This window comes from Podarcis liolepis (assembly GCF_965112155.1).
Source record: "Podarcis liolepis genome assembly, chromosome: 8".
NCBI lineage: Eukaryota > Metazoa > Chordata > Lepidosauria > Squamata > Lacertidae > Podarcis > Podarcis liolepis.
The window spans coordinates 39,057,784-39,076,212 of record NC_139560.1 but is presented as its reverse complement, the minus strand read 5'-3'; the positions used below and the strand labels follow the sequence as shown (position 1 = coordinate 39,076,212).

General features: G+C 42.1%; 1 protein-coding gene across 2 annotated transcripts in view; it reads left to right on the top strand.

Moving 5' to 3' along the window:
- RGS20 (regulator of G protein signaling 20) overlaps positions 1–18,429 on the top strand; it is a 48,817-nt gene that overhangs the window by 6,112 nt on the left and 24,276 nt on the right. The gene's annotated exons all lie outside the window — the stretch shown is intronic.

Genomic DNA, 18,429 nt, shown 5'->3' with positions numbered 1-18,429 from the left:
AAGAAAAAGTTTGGAATAATGAAAAGAGAGGGGCAATGAGTTAAATTAATGCTGTTGCATCACTAATGCTTGGTTCAGAGAGAGGTGGCAATGTCTACAATGTGATTTCTCCTATATGTGATAACAGCAATAAAAAAGATTGCTGCAAAATCATAATGTATAGTTAGGGCCCTGTTCAGGTCTTTCGTCAGCGTGGAAAATGAGTCCAGTAGTGCCTTTTAAAACTTGATTTTCTTACTTCTTGGTGGTCTCATTTTAGCTCCATGTCAGTCCTTACAGAAGCACTGAGTTTACTGTTAAAGGGAGTAATGCATGTGCTCTCAATTGATTCCTAGATCAAACACAAGAATTTTATTTTGCCATGAGTTTAGGAAGCTGCTGCTGTGTCAGTTTCTCCACCTATGAAGTCATGATAAAAAATTTAAAAACTGCAGTGCTTAAGAAAGAGAAGTAGTGCTGTAAATTGCAAACACTGTAGCATTCTTCATCACTTTCCTGTTTCTATATTTAATTCCTCCCTTCTCCCAGCCAGTTATCTGCTAAGCATCTCTCTGAGTCCTGCCCTACAGGTGCATTGCTCATTCAGGAGATCATCCACAACCATTCAAGGAACACTGATGTTCTTTTGTCAAATCTCAGCATCCATCTGGAAACTTTTTTTTGCAAAAACCACAGTGGCAGACCTGTTCACAAAAATCAGACAGCAAGCCCACAACACAACCTTTGTGTGACACCAGGCGCGCCTTGAGTCACTGACTCTCCCTTCCAATCAAGAGCCCTTATATGTCACCAATTCCTAAGGACTCCACCTTTCGTTTTTAAACTGCACATTTCTAGTCCTCATTGCTACAGAAAGGAATTCAATAATTTTAAGAAGTGGTACTGCTGGAGTGGAGAGTCATTTTGATGGGGTTTTCCGGTGGCCAAAAGTGAGGACTTCTATACTCTATGCACACACACCCTGCCTCTAGAAAGCAACCCCACTCCTCTCTATAAAACTGCCCTAAAAGGAATCCCTCCAACCTTTTCCTCTGACATTCTTGATTTTACCAAGGAGAGAACTATATTCAAAGAAGCTAATTTGCCACATTTAAATCAATCAATCCAGTTGAATTATTTTGTTTTATGGGTGCAGAAGAGGTGGGGCAAGGAAGTAGTACAGAATGTCTGGGCTGTAGTGATGTTCCGGCAGTAATTCTTTGTCCATGTAAACATTCACTGCCCTTGCTTCACCTTATAACCTACTTCCTTCCTTCCGCTTTGGGACACTCTAAGCCTGTATCAGATCCTGAAGCCTCTTCCTGTTGCTTTCTAATATTTCCACAGGACATTAACTGCCTATTGTCCATTGACAGTCTAGGTTTTCAAATCCTAACATGACTCCTGGACTTGGATTCTAGCAGCCTGAAATTGTTTTTGCTTCTAGTTTATTTTACTTAATCCTAACCTCGTTCTTTGCTATCCGACACTGACTTTACTTTATTAGTTTCTAGGTTAATCCTCTGTGGTACTGACCCCTTGGCCAGGTTCCTATTGGACTTATTCTCCCTTCCCCAGACTCCATTTCCATTTTTCTTCTCCATCTTAGTATTTTACCCACAGAGTTAGAGTAGCTGGATCAATAGCTTTAAATCCCTACGTAAACAGAAGGATTTTTATCCTTTCATTAGGTAAATTTACATATACTGTATGCTTATTCACATTTCCACAATCTAAATTGCTAAAGAAATATTTTAAGCCTTACTAGGTGACATTTAAAGACCTTTTAAAATATTCATCATGAGACTTAGTTTAGCTCTTTGAGTCGGTTACATGTAGCTTTTATTTGCAAATGCTGGTGAGGTTAAAATAGGTCAGTTAAAATAGCTTTGTTGCTTTGTTTGGCCTAATTCATACTAAGCAGAGTTTATTATCACAGTCTATGAAAGAACAATCCAGTATTATTTTGGCATTTCTGTTTTGCATTTATTATATGCCAGGCTATAGTTTGGGGAATAAATACCACACACTTCCATTTTTTCTGTTTATAATTTTACAGTGTAAGTGACTTCTTGTTGCATTTTGCTTTTCTCTTCTGAGTTTATTTTAAGTGAGATTGAAAGCAGAATTTGATAATTTTCTCTCTAGATAATTGATGAATGCCTTGCATATGATATTGTGCATATTGTGCAGGTGTTTTGCTGTTACATTATTATTTGTACAGTAGTGCATCTTGCTATAACAGGTTCACTCACTGTCGTTAACTGTGGCCCTAGAATACAGACTCTGAATCAACCCTTTCATCCTTGCCCAAGGTTCCTGGTCTTGCCTTAGGCTGTGTGCACATTGCTATTCAGTGCATTACCACTGCTGGTGTTTGAAGCAAAGTACTCTACATGTGACATTAGCAACAATTCATATGTGGCTTCTACTACTGTTTGATGTGTTCGCCCTCAGGCCAGCTTCCATATCATTTGAAGACATAAGCCATGGTTAATCTGAGATGTGTACATTGCAGACAGGCTAATAATGGTGCTTCACCCTGTGCTGCCCATGTCTTCCCCACAACTCTGCCCCACTCCCCATTTCAACTATTCCCTCAGTGTAGCTTTGCTACAAATACACCTAGTGTATTTGGCACATGTTGCCACCATATTATTGCTATTATTAACCTGCCCTTCAACCTAAGGTCCCAGAGTGGATTACAACAATTAAATCACAATATTTAAACAGTTTGAACATATCTGTCACAATGGCAATATAGCTGGCACTCCAGCATAATATTCTATCACCTCTTTGGCACCTGAACTTCACATTAGATTGTGTCCTGAATCATTTTGGACTCTCCTCTGTATTCAGCATAGCTGTCAACGTTTCCCTTTTCTTGTGAGGAATCCTATTCAGAATAAGGGAATTTCCCTTAAACAAAGGGGAAAGTTGACAGCTATGGTATTCAGCAATGCATCAGTAATATACAAATTATCAACAATATACAAATTATCAAAAATAAACAAATACAATCAGCAAAAGGTTAAAAAAAACAAGTCTACATAACTGAATTACAAATTTGAACAAGTTGGCTGAAATAAAAACATTTTAGCTGGGGTCTAAAACAATAGAAGGACAATTCCTGCTCAGTGTTAATAGACCAGGAAGTCCAGAGCACATGTGCTGCTTCACTAAAGATGGACTCCTCACAGATACCAAATGAACAGGGCACTTTAAAAAGTGCTAGATCTGCAGATGAAAGCAGTCAAATAGGGGTAAGATCAGGCTTCCTATACCTCAGCCCTCCAGATGTTTTGGGACTACAATTCCCATCATCCCTGATCACTGGTCCTGCTAGCTAGGGATCATGGGAGTTGTAGGCCAAAAACAACTGGAGGGCCAAGGTTGAGGAAGCCTGGGTAAGATGATTCCCCAAGTATACTGGGCCCAAGCTACTCAGGCTCTATATGCTAATCAGAATGCCTTGTAGCAGATCAGCAACTGATGCAGGTCTTTGAGCAGAAGTTTTAATATGCTGTCACCAATCATGCTGCAGCATTCTGCACTAACTGCAGCTTCTGCACCAGCCACAAGGGGAGCCCCACAGAGAGTGCATGGCAGCATTCCACTCATGAAGTTACCAAGGCCTGGACTGCTATGGTCAAGCTATCCCAGCCCAGGAATGTCTGCGGCCAAAGCCAATGGAATCTCTTTCTGCAGACCCTCATTGAAATAAATAGAAATTGCGCAAGTGTTCAGCTGTGGATTGTCCCTATTATTGAGATCTCTCCTCCCACACTGACTGAGGTTCTGTGTTTCCTGGCGAGGAGATGCACTGAAGACTGTTCTTACTGAATGGCTAGTGGTCATGCGTCTGTTAAGTGTTAAAGGCAGGGGGAAGTGGCAGCCTAATAGTTTCCATTTGCCCTAAATGGAACATGGCTTCTAAATATGGTACATGAAACAGCTAAATCTTCCCACTCCTGTTGACAAGAGGAAATTAGAAGCCAGCAGTTAAGTGTTGGGGGAAAGGCAGCAAGTGGCAATAAGAGGATCCCCAATGGATCAGACCAACAACCTGTCTAGCCCACCTTCCTGTTGTCCATAGTGACCAACCAGATGTCTATGGGAACTGGCTTCTCCTTTTCTTATTCCCCACCAACTGGCATTCAGAATGCTGCTTCTGATTCTGGAGCTTTTGATGCATTCATTTATTAGTTAAATGATTTACAAGCAGGGCTCTCTATCCCGATGCTTGTTATATGAAATTTCACTTATTCAAACAAGAGAAATTAGTACCCAAACCTCACTATACACACTGCAGATTCAGATATCCAAACAGCCAGACCTGTGTAAACAAACCAGCAGCTTTAAATAAACCTTCATTTTTGTGTTTTGCTGGTCTACAGCAGCTGTTTTGCCAGAAACCATGAGGGGAGAGGGGGAGAGATCAGACAAATTAGAGAGCATTTTTCCTTTCTTTGTTTGCCTTTCACAAGGTTTCAGAGGGTTTTCCTAGTTTTTTCCCATCATTTTCAGGTCAAAATTCCACGGTCAGAAACAGAATAGAAATTTCCCCGTAGGAATCAAAGGGAATTGTCAACTCATTATGCAAATACTAACCTAACAAACATGGGACACAGGTGGCGCTGTGGTCTAAACCACAGAGCCTAGGGCTTGCCGATCAGAAGGTCGGTGGTTTGAATCCCCCGACGGGGTGAGCTCCTGTTGTTTGGTCCCAGCTCCTGACCACCTAGAGTTCTAAAGCACATCAAGTGCAAGTAGATAAATAGGTACCGCTCCAGCAGGAAGGTAAACGGCGTTTCCGTGCACTGGTGTGGTTCACCAGAAGCGGCTTAGTCATGCTGGCCACATAACCCAGAAGCTGTCTGCGGACAAACGCCGGCTCCCTCGGCCTATAGAGTGACATGAGCACCGTAACCCCAGTCATCCGCGACTGGACCTAATGGTCAGGGGTACCTTTACCTTAACCTAACAAACAATTACCTTAGAATGTCTTGTGGTTGGATAGTGGGACCTGCATGTATAAGAAGAGGGAGGTCTTCAGGGCCTACTTTAAAACTACCATAGAAAGGGCCTGTGTAACCTTCAAAAGGATTGAATTCCACAATTGTGGGGCCAGCTCAAATCCCTTTCACTGGAGTTCAGATAGTATGTGTCTGTCATGACTCGCAGTCATTGCTAGCCTCATTTTAAAGATATCAGGGTTAGAATAGAATCATAGAATCATAGAGTTGTAATAGACCACAAGGGCCATAGAGTCCAACCCCCTGCCAAGCAGGAAACACCATCAGAGCACTCCTGACATATGGTTGTCAAGCCTCTGCTTAAAGACCTCCAAAGAAGGAGACTCCACCACACTCCTTGGCACCAAATTCCACTGTCAAACAGCTCTTACTGTCAGGAAGTTCTTCCTAATGTTTAGGTGGAATCTTCTTTCTTGTAGTTTGGATCCATTGCTCCATGTCCGCTTCTCTGGAGCAGCAGAAAACAACCTTTCTCCCTCCTCTATGTGACATCCTTTTATATATTTGAACATGGCTATCATATCACCTTTTATATATTTGAACATGGCTATCATATCACCCCTTAACCTCCTCTTCTCCAGGCTAAACATGCCCAGCTCCCTTAGCCGTTCCTCATAAGGCATCGTTTCCAGGCCTTTGACCATTTTGGTTGCCCTCCTCTGGACACGTTCCAGTTTGTCAGTGTCTTTCTTGAACTGTGGTGCCCAGAACTGGACACAGTACTCCAGGTGAGGTCTGACCAGAGCAGAATACAGTGGCACTATTACTTCCCTTGATCTAGATGCTATACTCCTATTGATGCAGCCCAGAATTGCATTGGCTTTTTTAGCTGCCGCATCACACTGTTGGTTCATGTCAAGTTTGTGGTCAACCAAGACTCCTAGATCCTTTTCACATGTACTGCTCTCAAGCCATGTGTCACCCATCTTGTATTTGTGCCTCTCATTTTTTTTGCCCAAGTGCAATACTTTACATTTCTCCCTGTTAAAGTTCATCTTGTTTGTTTTGGCCCAGTTCTCTAATCTGTCAAGGTCGTTTTGAAGTGTGATCCTGTCCTCTGGGGTGTTAGCCACCCCTCCCAGTTTGGTGTCATCTGCAAATTTGATCAGGATGCCCTTGAGTCCATCGTCCAAGTCATTGATAAAGATGTTGAATAAGACCGGGCCCAAGACAGAACCCTGTGGCACCCCACTAGTCACTCTTCTCCAGGATGAAGAGGAACCATTGATGAGCACCCTTTGGGTTCGGTCAGTCAGCCAGTTACAAATCCACTGAGTGGTAGCATAGTCAAGACCGCATTTTACCAGCTTCTTTACAAGAATATCATGGGGCACCTTGTCGAATGCCTTGCTGAAATCAAGGTAGGCTATATCCACTGAGTTCCCTTCATCTACCAGGCTTGTAATTCTGTCAAAAAACGAGATCAGGTTAGTCTGACATGACTTATTTTTCAGAAATCCATGCTGACTATTGGTGATCACAGCATTCCTTTCTAGGTGCTCACAGACTGTTTGCTTAATGATCTGCTCCAGAATCTTCCCTGGTATTGATGTCAGACTGACTGGGCAGTAATTATTTGGGTCCTCTCTTTTCCCCTTTTTGAAAATAGGGACAACATTTGCCCTCCTCCAGTCTGCCGGGACTTCGCCTGTTCTCCAGGAATTCTCAAAGATGACTGCCAGTGGTTCTGAGATCACATCTGCCAGTTCTTTTAATACTCTTGGATGCAGTTCATCTGGCCCTGGAGACTTGAATACATCTAAACTAGCCAAGTATTCTTGTACTATCTCCTTAGTTATTCTGGGCTGTGTTTCCTCTGCTGAATCATTTGCTCCAAATTCTTCAGGTCGGGCATTGTTTTCTTTATCGGAGAAGACTGAGGCAAAGAAGGCATTGAGGAGTTCAGCCCTTTCTGTGTCCCCTGTTTGCATTTTACCATCTTCTCCTCTGAGTGACCCCACTGTTTCTTTGTTCTTCCTTTTGCTACGAACATACCCATAAAAGCCTTTTTTGTTGCTTTTAACCTCTCTAGCAAGCCTGAGTTCATTCTGTGCTTTAGCTTTTCTGACTTTGTGTCTACACGTGCTGGCTATTTCTTTGAATTCCTCTTTGGTGGTTTCCCCCCTTTTCCATTTTTTGTACAAATCCTTTTTTAATCTTAACTCAGTTAAAAGTTCTTTAGATAGCCACCCTGGCTTCTTTAGGCACCTTCCATGTTTCCGTCTGATTGGTATTGCCTGAAGTTGTGCTTTTACTATCTCCCTCTTAACAAACTCCCAGCCATCATGAACTCCCTTTCCTTTTAGTATTACTGTCCATAGGATCTCACCCAGCACTTTCCTAAGTTTTATGAAGTCGGCTTTCTTAAAGTCAAGAAATTGAGTCCTAGTATGCTTGGCTGCTCCTTTCCGCTGTATAGTAAACTTCAGAAGAGCATGATCACTCACGCCTAATGATCCTTGCACTTCTACCCCACTAACCAGGTCATCAACATTGGTTAGGACCAGATCTAAAATGGCTGTTCCTCTTGTTGCTTCTCCCACTTTCTGGACAATGAAGTTGTCTGCAAGGCCAGTGAGGAATCTGTTTGACCTTATGCTCTTGGCTGAGTTTGACATCCAACAAATATCCGGGTAATTGAAGTCCCCCATTACTACTATCTCCCTTCCTTTTGCATGCTTGGCCATCTGTTCCAGGAAGGCATCATCTATGTCCTCCGTTTGGCTTGGGGATCTATAGTAAACTCCCACAGTGAGGTCACTGTTGTTCTTCTCTCTCTTCTTGGTCATGTGTCGCCATATTCTGCATCCACAGCAATGCAGTTTTGCTTGGCTCAGTGTTGTTCCTTGGTATCGCAGCCAATCTTTTCTATTGAAGGTTTCCTTTTGGGACTTTGCAGGAGTTGATGGGAGGCAGGAGAACATAATGTTCCCCTTTGCTTTTAGGGAACAAATACAAGTATGTGGACTCCAGTATAAAGGAAATTGCCTCTCTCCATTATGCGTATGACAGTATGGCCAAATATATATCATGGTGTTTTTTTCTGCACAGAATTTAATTTCCAGTGCTATAATCTGTCTATATATCAGACTGCTGACAATCCCAGCACCTTCAAGAGGCGGGGAGGACTAGGGCACTTCTAGATTGTCACTATTTTATGGTGGAATTCAGTCACAACCCAACAAATTTAGGTTGTGGAATGAAAGTTGATTTGGAGCTGTTGCACAACAAACCCACTTCCCCCAAAATCAGACCTTTTTGAGATAAAGAAAGTGACAAGAAAATGCACTGGCAAGGGTGGGTTAATGCTTGCTTTGAAGCAATGTCAGCTGCCCTCCACGAAAACACATCAGATAATAGTAGTGGTAGTAGTAGTAGTAGTAGTAGTAGTAGTAGTAGTAGTAGTAATTTTATTATTTATTCCCCACCCATCTGGCTGGATTTCCCCAGCCACTCTGGGCACCTTACAGCATATAAAAAATGCTACCTACTATATAGTGGGTAGGCAAATGTTTCCACGTTAATGCCCAAATCAGCGTCCAACAAATCAAGCTGAGGTTGGCTCAGAGCAGCCACACTTACATATTTAAAATCTGGAGTTGTATTGTTTGTACTGAACTAGGAAAATGTAAGCTTTGATGTTGCTAATTTTTATTTGTTTACCCTACTCTTCAGCCTATGAAAAGGCTCCTAGAATGCTTTAGAATGATCAGTAATAACACTTTCGCTACCTTCATGCCTATAATCTAAAAGAAATGATGCAAAAGGAAAAGGGATTGTGATTTGAGGTTCCCTGGCTGATGGCAGAGGCCAGAGTATGTTGTCTTCTGTGTAGTACCTCTCCACCATTTTGAAGAGGTCCCAGTATCAGCAAATATGAGAGAAACCTAACTTGAGAAACCTATCGTGACCTTCCTCCATTGTTTAACATAATTATCTGTGGTCTGAGGAACTTCAGACTAACCTTCAGTTCTACACAGAGGTTAGTGACCCCAGAGGGAGGGCTTCATGTTTATTAAGCATGAAGACTGTATAGAGCAAGTTCCGACCTAAAGGAAGCAATTGATGAGGCTTCACAGAACCATCCACTTTCCTTTCTGCTGCCTTTCCTTCCTGGCAGCTCACGGCCTTAAACAGTACCACTAATGATTTCAATGGTCCAATTAGCAAGCTGTTCTTCCCTAGCATATCACTTTGAGCTTGACCCTAAGCAAGAAGCAAATAACATCTGTCTTGGTTGAGATCAAGCTCCTTGAGGGATTTTGTATGGATTAGCTTGGCTACCTCCCCAGCACAAAGATCAATATGTGAGTCAGCCATGTGCCTGAATACCAGCAGTGTTTTTTGAGACTCAACTTTTAATCTGCTTGCCGGGTTATTAGAATCTATATAGGAGGCAGCTGTAACAGACTCTCCTACAGCCATTCCACCCAGAGACCTCAGCAGAGTGCTCAAATGCTTTACAGAGACAGTGCTCTATCTGACTGTCAGAGAACAATCTTCTATGTGAAGAGTTGCACAGTTTAAGAAAAAATGCCCATAAGCAGGGAGAGCAGAATCTTTGAAGTTGCCTTTCAATAGTTAACACCTGGGCAAACAGATGGAGCAGGCACACAGGTTACATGATCACACCCAGAGCTTACCCACACTTCCTCTCACCCCTGCTGCTTTCCCTTGGGGAAAACTGCTCTTTAGTGCTCAATTGGAGCAAACAGCAATTCAAACTTTCTCCAGATTGACATTTGCTCTGATTTAGCACTAAAGAGCGAGTTTTCCCCAGGAAAGGACCGGGGCAACAGGCAAACTACTTGGACCCGTGCTTTCTATGCACCAGACAAGCAGAAGTGTGGACAAGCCCCCACAGTCTTCTCCCCAATGATGAAGTGTTACATTTCAGCAATGATTTCTCAATCTGCAGCTATGCATGTCAATTAGCACCTGCAAATTTATGCAAATATGTAGCCTCATCTTTTTGTGATATGCAAGTGGCTGCCCTAAATAAAACCCATATAATCTTGTGATTAATTTTAAGCAGTACTTTTTTTCTAGAAAAATAGGTGCCGGAACTCAACATGAACACCTCCCTCATTCTCTTAGAATAGCAATGGCATCCACCTGAGAGGTGCCAGAACTGAGTTCTAGCTGTAAAAAAAAAAAAGCCCCGATTTTAGGTGACCAGCAGTTAGGGTTTAGCCATATCATCAAGTTTCCTTCGTGCTTCTCTTATAGGGATTCATTTTTGCCCTATAAGAATGCACACTATAGCCAATCACCAGAGCTTCTCCTTTCGCTACAACAACACACTGCAGAAATACATCCCATCAAGTACTGCCCACTAGTTTGGACAGGTCAGGAAACATCAAGATAGATACTGGGGGGAATACAATTGAAAGTGCCCGTGCATTGACGAAAGCGCACACAGAAAAAACTTGTCGCCGTATGCACTGATGCCCTTGTGTGGATACAGCATCTGTGGGACTTAGTTCTAAGTAAATGTATTTATGTTTGAAATACAGGTGCTCAAAAGCAGGGAGGGGACTATTCGTGTTTTCAGGCGTAAGGCTCAAAGCAGTTCTTACTCTAGTCAGTTTGGAGTATAAATGTTCCATTAGTTGGAATGCTGATTTATATTGCAAATTGCTCCCTTCTGATCCTCTTCCACTTATGAATATGATCAGGTGCTCACACAGATGACTTGAGAAGTCCCAAAGGCAGTATAAACCCTGCATATGAAAATGCTCCAGGACAGGAAACATTTCTGCTATAGTCTTTGCCATAATGATTCTGCTTACTTTGACTATGCCTACAGTGACACCTGCTGGAGGATTTTAATTCAGTAATGCAAAATTTCACATTGATTTGGAAAAATCTTACCCCAACCAGTGTGACCAAAGGACCAGATTGATATGTGCTGCACACATGGTGTTTTTAGGGCTGTAAGGAATGGCAGGTTCAAGGGGGAAACCATAGCTCAATGGTAGAGCATCTGCTAAAATGAAGGGAAAATGCCATTTTTATCAGCACCTTCAGCAGAAACCATTTCTCTTTCCCAATGCTGCTCTTTGAAGCCCTGAAAACTGGATGTTCAAAGAGCAGCACAGTGCTGCTTGCAAAAGGGTCTTCAAAGTCCTAACCATTGGGGTTGTCAAATTTGACCCGAGAGAGGTTTTGAGATAAAGATCTGGCCCACTGGCCAGGGAAGGTTCCCTTCCCTCCCTTATTTCAAGATTTGCCAACTTTTTTGGCAAATGTGCCATGTTACATTCAAACTATTGGAGAGTGCATCTCTATTGCACACTATCTTGAGTTACCAGTTCAAGATTTTGGGGGGGCCAAGGGCAAGTTGCCCACAGTGGGCACCTCTCTTCCTCACTGCTACCCCCTACTTCCTCATCTTGCAAATGCCTGTTCTTATATGGTCAGAATGACACTATCCATGTTCAAGAAAAAGCTATTAACAGGCTTGTGGGAACCCCAAGATGTGAAGAATTAGAGAAATGGTTTAGAGGAATGAATCAATGCGAGGTCCAAAAATTGCTGCAGCCTAATGAGGACTGCGTATGCTCTGTGGGCATGAAATGTTAATTGACTGTACAGGAGGAAAAAGCGGTAAATAGGGAGAAGAACAGGGAATGGAGTATCCTGAGGGGGGTGTTGCCAGCTGTCTGGAGCCCTGAACAGTGGCATTCTACACTGCAAATCCCAGCTGCCAGAATTGCAATAGCTACTTCTTCAATGCACATACATTAAGCTCATAAGGTATGAGTCCTTTCCCAGAAATGCTGTTCTTGGCATTCCTTGTGATGCTTAATTTCAGTTTCAAGACAAACTTTTCAGAAGATGTTTCAACAGCTATAAAGTAAATTAATGGAACAATACTTTTAAGTCTTTAATCCAACATCATTTAGTCAACAGGATGTTCCAGAAAGACTCATTTCTCCCTTCCCTATTTCTCCTTAAGGTTAGTGATGAGTTTCTCTCCTTCTTTCCTTTTTAGTTAAAATGAATAAGGAATTTCTGACATGTGAAAATCTGGTATGCCTCAGCAACATGAACTCCAAACAGGCATTAGTCATATGCACATTAAACTGTACTTTCAGAGGGAATGAACTGAAAATTAAAATGCATAAGACAATGTCGTAATTAGGTACATGATAGCTCTGTCTGTTCTGTAAACAGAATATTTTCCAGCTTCCAGGAAATTCATTCAAACTAAAAGTTGTTTTTGTTGTGGTTAGAAGTGGTATAATTGAATTGCAAACACAGAACCTCATTCTGGTTGTAATTTCAAGTGGTACCTTCTATTTATTTTTTTAAGATGCCCTGCTTTTAAAAAAAAACACTCCCCACCTACAAAATGGCTTATATAAGTAGAAAATGACAAATCTGATAATGAAAAAATAGTTTTAAAAAACAAAATAAATGAAACTGATTAAAAGCACATAAGCATTAAAGCCAAAGGATATAAAATGAGGACAGTAGAGCTCAATTATAAAATGTCTTCTGGAATTAATAAAAGGGGTTTCAACACCTGCCTAACAGCACGAAGAGGAATTAGTTTGGTGGATCAACCACAATCCCTGCCCCGTGAGACAATTTGTAGATATTTGTAGATATCTACAGAATCATCGCCAATAAGGCCCTCTCCAAATAACTGCCTTCATTGTCACTGCTGGCCACTGACATTACCTGGCCATCCAGGGACAAAATGAGGTACAGGAACCCCCAAATGAACTTGATACTTCAGGGGAGAATACAACCCCAATCACAATTAGTTGCAAACCTCCACCGAGAACAGAAGAATCTTCAATTGTTTGTCTTCCAGACATCCATTCAGAATTTCCAGTGCTTCTCTAGGGTTAGATGATTAATATTAAAAGGTTGAGAGTTGAGTGTCATCAACCTACTGGTGACACTTAAACCCAAATCCCCAAATGACATCACCCAGCGGGTTCATGTAGACATTAAAACTCATAAGAAGCTGGCTTCTGCTTTTTATCAATTGCTTTTGAGAAGCCAGTTCCCCTCATTTGACAGTTTGAAGGTGGTGTGGGTGGAAGACCTGGGGGAAACTAGGCCCAGCTTTATAGCGGGGAGTGGGGGTCTGGTCTACCAAGCCCTTCTCAGCTTTTGCCAATACGCAGAACTCTCTCCAAGTGGTGCATCTGTGGTCTCACACACTGCCCAGGCTTTCTCATATATTGGGTTGAGGATCTAATTGCTGTTCGTGAGACTGCCCAGATAAGAGTGCTTATCGGCTTATGTTTTGGGGCTGTCATTTTGCTTCTGTTTTCTGGGGTTGAAGGATGGAGAAAATTACATCCATAATTGGTAAACAGGCAGTTAAAGAGCCAAAGTTATGTCTGCTCTCCATATTTGAAGGAGACAAAAACACCCTACTAATCAAACCTTTGATTATGTTCCTCCTGATCACAGCCCATTTAACTACAACCCAGGGCTGGAAGGTTCCTTGACCATTATAATGGGCATGTGGTATAAAAAGACGGTTTCCTTGAAGATGCTAACTCATAAATTTAAAGGCACCAAGGGTTCTGCCATGCCAGAATATTTTGTGACCATATGGGTATCTCTCTCTCTCTCTCCCACACACACACTCACTCTCACTCTTAACTTATATCAACACTCACACCATGGATCGCCTTGTTCTAGCCAAGTGGGTTATTCATTTAGAAGAATTATTAAACTTGTTTGGACCTTGTGTTCTTCAAACTCCCCCCGCCCTATTTTTGCTCTGCCACCAGTATTAGTTGTAGGTACCCTTATCATAGTTTCTGAAATATACTCAGAGTCGCAAAGTGATTTCATGCTCTTTATTCAGCTCATAGTGGTGAGGAGGAATGAATGAAAGTCCCCTCAAAGTATCTGCTTTATATACATTATTTACACAATGGGCTGCACATGACTGATTAATTCTGGAATTCTACTGTAAGCCAATCAGGTTGTGGATTCACTTATATCTGGAGCATGATTGGGTGGTTCCTGCCAACCAATCATACTGCTGCATTGTTCTAGGACCAATCAGACTGCTGCATTCTGAATCCTATTGTTCTAGGACCAATCAGACTGCTGCAATTTGGATCCTATTGTTCTAGGACCAATCAGACTGCTTCAATTTGGATCCTATTCAACTCAGTACATAACAGTTTCGCTTGTTAACAATTTTGTTTTTCATGTTTTTGTATGGTTCTTTTTCAGGGTGTACTTTTTTGTCCTGATACCCATTTTATATATACTGGACGTGTTATACCTTCTTCTTCTTTTTAAGCACAAAAGGTTATAAGGAGCAGGAAAGGACAGGAGAGTAAATCTTACTGAATTGTTGTTAACTGCTGCACTCAGCAGTATATGGACTTTGGAAACACAGATTAAAAGTAAGCACTTTGGGGGCCTATATAGTGCTCAGAGACCTAAAGGCATTATATGTGTGTGTGCTTTAAAAGCAAATAGGAAACAGGTGATATTAAAAAGATAAATATAAGAAATAATGGCTTCATTTTTTCAACGAACTTGAGCTTGGCTGGATCAGAGCAAAGGTCCAGCACCCTGCTCTCTACAGAGGCCAACAAAGTGCTTCTGGGAAGTCTGCAAGGTGTGGAGACAATAGCCTTGCCTCATTTTTGCTCCTTAGTAGCTATTATTCCATAGCATACTGGTTCTGAACCTAGAGGTTCTCATAGCTATGGCTCTGTCTCCCGTGAACTTGTTTAATCCCTGTTAAAGCCACATAAGCAAGTGGTCATCAGACATCCTTTTGCAGTAAGTTCCATACATTATGTGGTTGTGTGAAGAGGTACCTTTTGGAGGGCTGTCTTGAACTACCAGAATGCTGGGACCTCCAGAAAGTTGCTTTGCAACCCTACAGCCCTATGGCCTACAGCAGTAGCAGCCAGAGTGGTGGATCAGAGCCATGGAGCTACCTGCCCAACACAGGGCTCGCTACAGCTTACCTGGAGAGGGCAAGGAGGGCCGTTCTGCACCGGCACACCAGTGGAAGTGCTGGATTGACTGCTGGGGTGTCCATGTTGCCCTTCCCTTGGGGCCGCCCTGCCCTGCCGCAACCCTATCACCATCCAAGTAGGTTGTAGCATCTCCTGTGTTGCGAAGGTGACTCCATAGCTATATCTGACAATTTCCTCTCCCAATGGCAGAGAAAGAGGGTCTGACCTCAAAGATGGAGATTCGGTTTCAGGTGCCTCCTCCCCACCACCTCAGTGGCTCTTGCCCTACTGATGCCGGAAATACAACATAGATAGTAGGGCCACAAAAGTGGTACCAGGGAGTGGGTTGATGTGTACCAGAGCATGGCATGGATCCAAAGGTCTTCCCAGTCTCTCAGTCTGCCTCCAAATGTGGGAGAGAACTGCACCATCCTTGGATCTGACATAATAAAATTCTCTCCCTTTGGGGAAGGGTTGTGGCATCTGCTTTGCATGCAGAAGGCCCCAGGCTCAATGTCCAGCATGTCCAGGAAGGGCTAGGACCACTGGTGAACCACCACTATGGACTAATGGTCTGGCTCAGTATAAGGCCACTTCCTTGGTTCTAAGTTCTAAATGGGATGGAAATTGTTGCTGGATAAGGCAGTTCAAGCACCTCTGGTTCCCCATCCCCCTGGCGCTTAGCATTGTAGCCTAAGTGTATAAATGCAGCCCTTTTCTATGCCTTTTTGCTTCTCTTCGGTGCTGTTTACTTCCTCCTAAGTGTGCCTAGAATGGCAACCATAATGGAACCTTCTTATTCTCCTTAAAAGCACAATAAAGAGAAGTGGAAGCTCTTCGTCACAATCACCTGCAAATGCATATTTCCTCTTGTTTATGGAGGAATATTATTAAGACTCTTATAATACAGAACTCTTCATCAGATGGCCAATTCTCAGCTTCAAATAAAGCCAGGTTCCATTATAAGCTCCTATTTCCTAGTGAAAGGGTTTACAATTTAGGAGCCAGGCAACCAATCAAGGTTGGAGTTAGCCACATTTTTTTAAGCTCACAGTGATTCATTTACCATTAATATCTCCAAGATAAGCAACAGATGTAGCTTTCCCAAACATGAAGATTTCTGATTGCCTTGAAAACGTTAAAAGGTACCCTATCAATTTTTAAACTGTTTTTATTTATTTTCATAGTACAGAAGATAAATTTTGAGAAAACAATTGCTACAGCAAAATAAACAAACAAACAAGTAACTTGTCCTGATAAAATTACAGACTTTTATCATGCCATGTGTTAAAGTTTCATTTAAACTCTTCCAACTCTACAATTCTATGAAACAGAATAATATTTCAAAAAGTGTTATGCATGACATATTAATCAACATGGAATTGGAAATCAAAAGTGGGATAGTAACCAAAAAAGAAAAGCAGTGTGGAGTGCTTCTGTTCAGGATTCCAGATACCCAGTCCTGCCATTTTCCAGGATAGCCCCTTGCTTTTTTTTAACACTGGGGAGCCACCCCCCAAAAAATATAGAGAGGGGGGGGCAAACAAACTGGGCTCCTAGGAGTTGGTGCCCCTGTGCCCAATCTTGGTACCTCTTGGAATTAAGGATCTTTGGATCCTGTGGTTATAAGGTTGCTTCCACCATAGCACTGGAACATCCTCTTTCAAGGAGGGTGAGGACCAGCTGAGAGTCAGCTGAGCCAAGGATGGGGATCTTCCCCCTACGTATATGGCCATGAAGGACTTAACTGGCATAGCCCCATTGAGCCCAGACTTGGCTGGCCCAGCCAGAGGTCTGTGTGCTCCAAATTCACTCATCCTGGAGGATCTTGGGTTCAGATTGTGCTACAATTTGTTTTTCTGTAAGAAATGGATAGAATCATTTTCCTTCATTTCTCCCATCTCTTTTTTATAGCAGGGGCTCCCAAGCTGTGGTCCGTGGACCACCAGTTTTCTGTGAGCTTCATTCATGTGGTCTGTGTACTATTACTTATATCCTCAGCAGTTTTCAAGTGGTGAGGGAAAGTTTGTGAAGCCCTGTCTTATAGGACTGGTTCCTGAAACTGACAAGAGGTACTGCAATGCATTTATTATCAAACTGATGCATACTGTTGCATCCAGGAACAATCTGTAGGATGGAGAAGGGGTCTTGGTGTGCTCTGAAAGTGACAAGACATTAAAACTGTCCAACTAAAGCACAGGTAAATTAGCTCAAAAATCTGCAGAAAGCCCCCAAGAAGCACTGTGAATTGATACACACTGGATGCAATCTGTAGAGGCAATCTTTGAGTGTTCTTAAAAATGAGAAGAAATGAAAACTCCAATCTGAGGCATAAAACAATATGAAACTTGTGAGATTTTATGCCTTTGGGGAGTAGCACAGTGATTGCACATTTAAGGCCATTTAGATAGACAATGTCAACATTATAAGTGTTCACTGAAAGGAAATTGAAGCTAAGAAGATACTGCAAGTTTCTAGCCGCTTATAACATGGGGACCTCCATCACATAAAGATAACATGGCAGGCCTGAAACGTGGCAGGTCTGATGACTTAGGGGAGTAGTACAATACCTGAAAAATGAACGACATTTGGATGGAAAGTTCTAAAGTTGTAGGCAGCAGAAAACAGGCATTGTCTCCAATGTAATCAATATAGTTTTTATTTTATTTTATTTTATTTTATTTTATATTTATTAATAGCCCTCCTGTCCTCCCAAAGGAGTCTAGGGTGGCAAACAACCAGTGGTAAAATATATTTGAAATATATTTAAAATAATTCCAATACAGATGCAGACTGGGAAAGATCTTGACTAAAAAGTCTTATTGAAAGAGGAAGGTCTTCAGTAAGCAATGAAAAGACAACAGAGATGACACCTGTCTAATATTTGAGGGGAGGAAATTTCAGAGAATAGGTGCCACAACACTAAATGCCCAATTTCTACATTGTGGGGACTCGAGAGCAAACCTCCTGATAAGATGGCATCTGTAGGTTGCCCTCACTTGCAGAGAACAGTGATTGTCTGGATATACAAGGGGTGAGATGATCTTTTAGGTCTCCTGAAACTGAAGCAATTGAATGCAAGTTCCGTTTTCAAAAAATATTTTAAACACGAGGTGATGGCTATACATTGGCACTGTAGCTGGGATTGGAGATTCTGTCGACATAGTTTGGATGAATCACTCTTTGGGTGGTTTTCAGTAAAATATAGTCACACCAGCACACATGCCTGGGCACCATCAGATCAAGCCAGACATATGCCCAGCAGAGGGCAACAATGACAGAGCCAGCCGGCACACGAAGTCGCATAATTTTTGATACAAGAGGTTGGCCATTTTGTATGTTCTTTTTCTTAGGACTTTTTCTAAATTTCCAACTGAGTTCTAAAGCCCATATCTGGAAATAGGGGATGCAAAAGATAAGATGCAGAAGTGTCCTAGAAGTGATCAGGAGAAGTG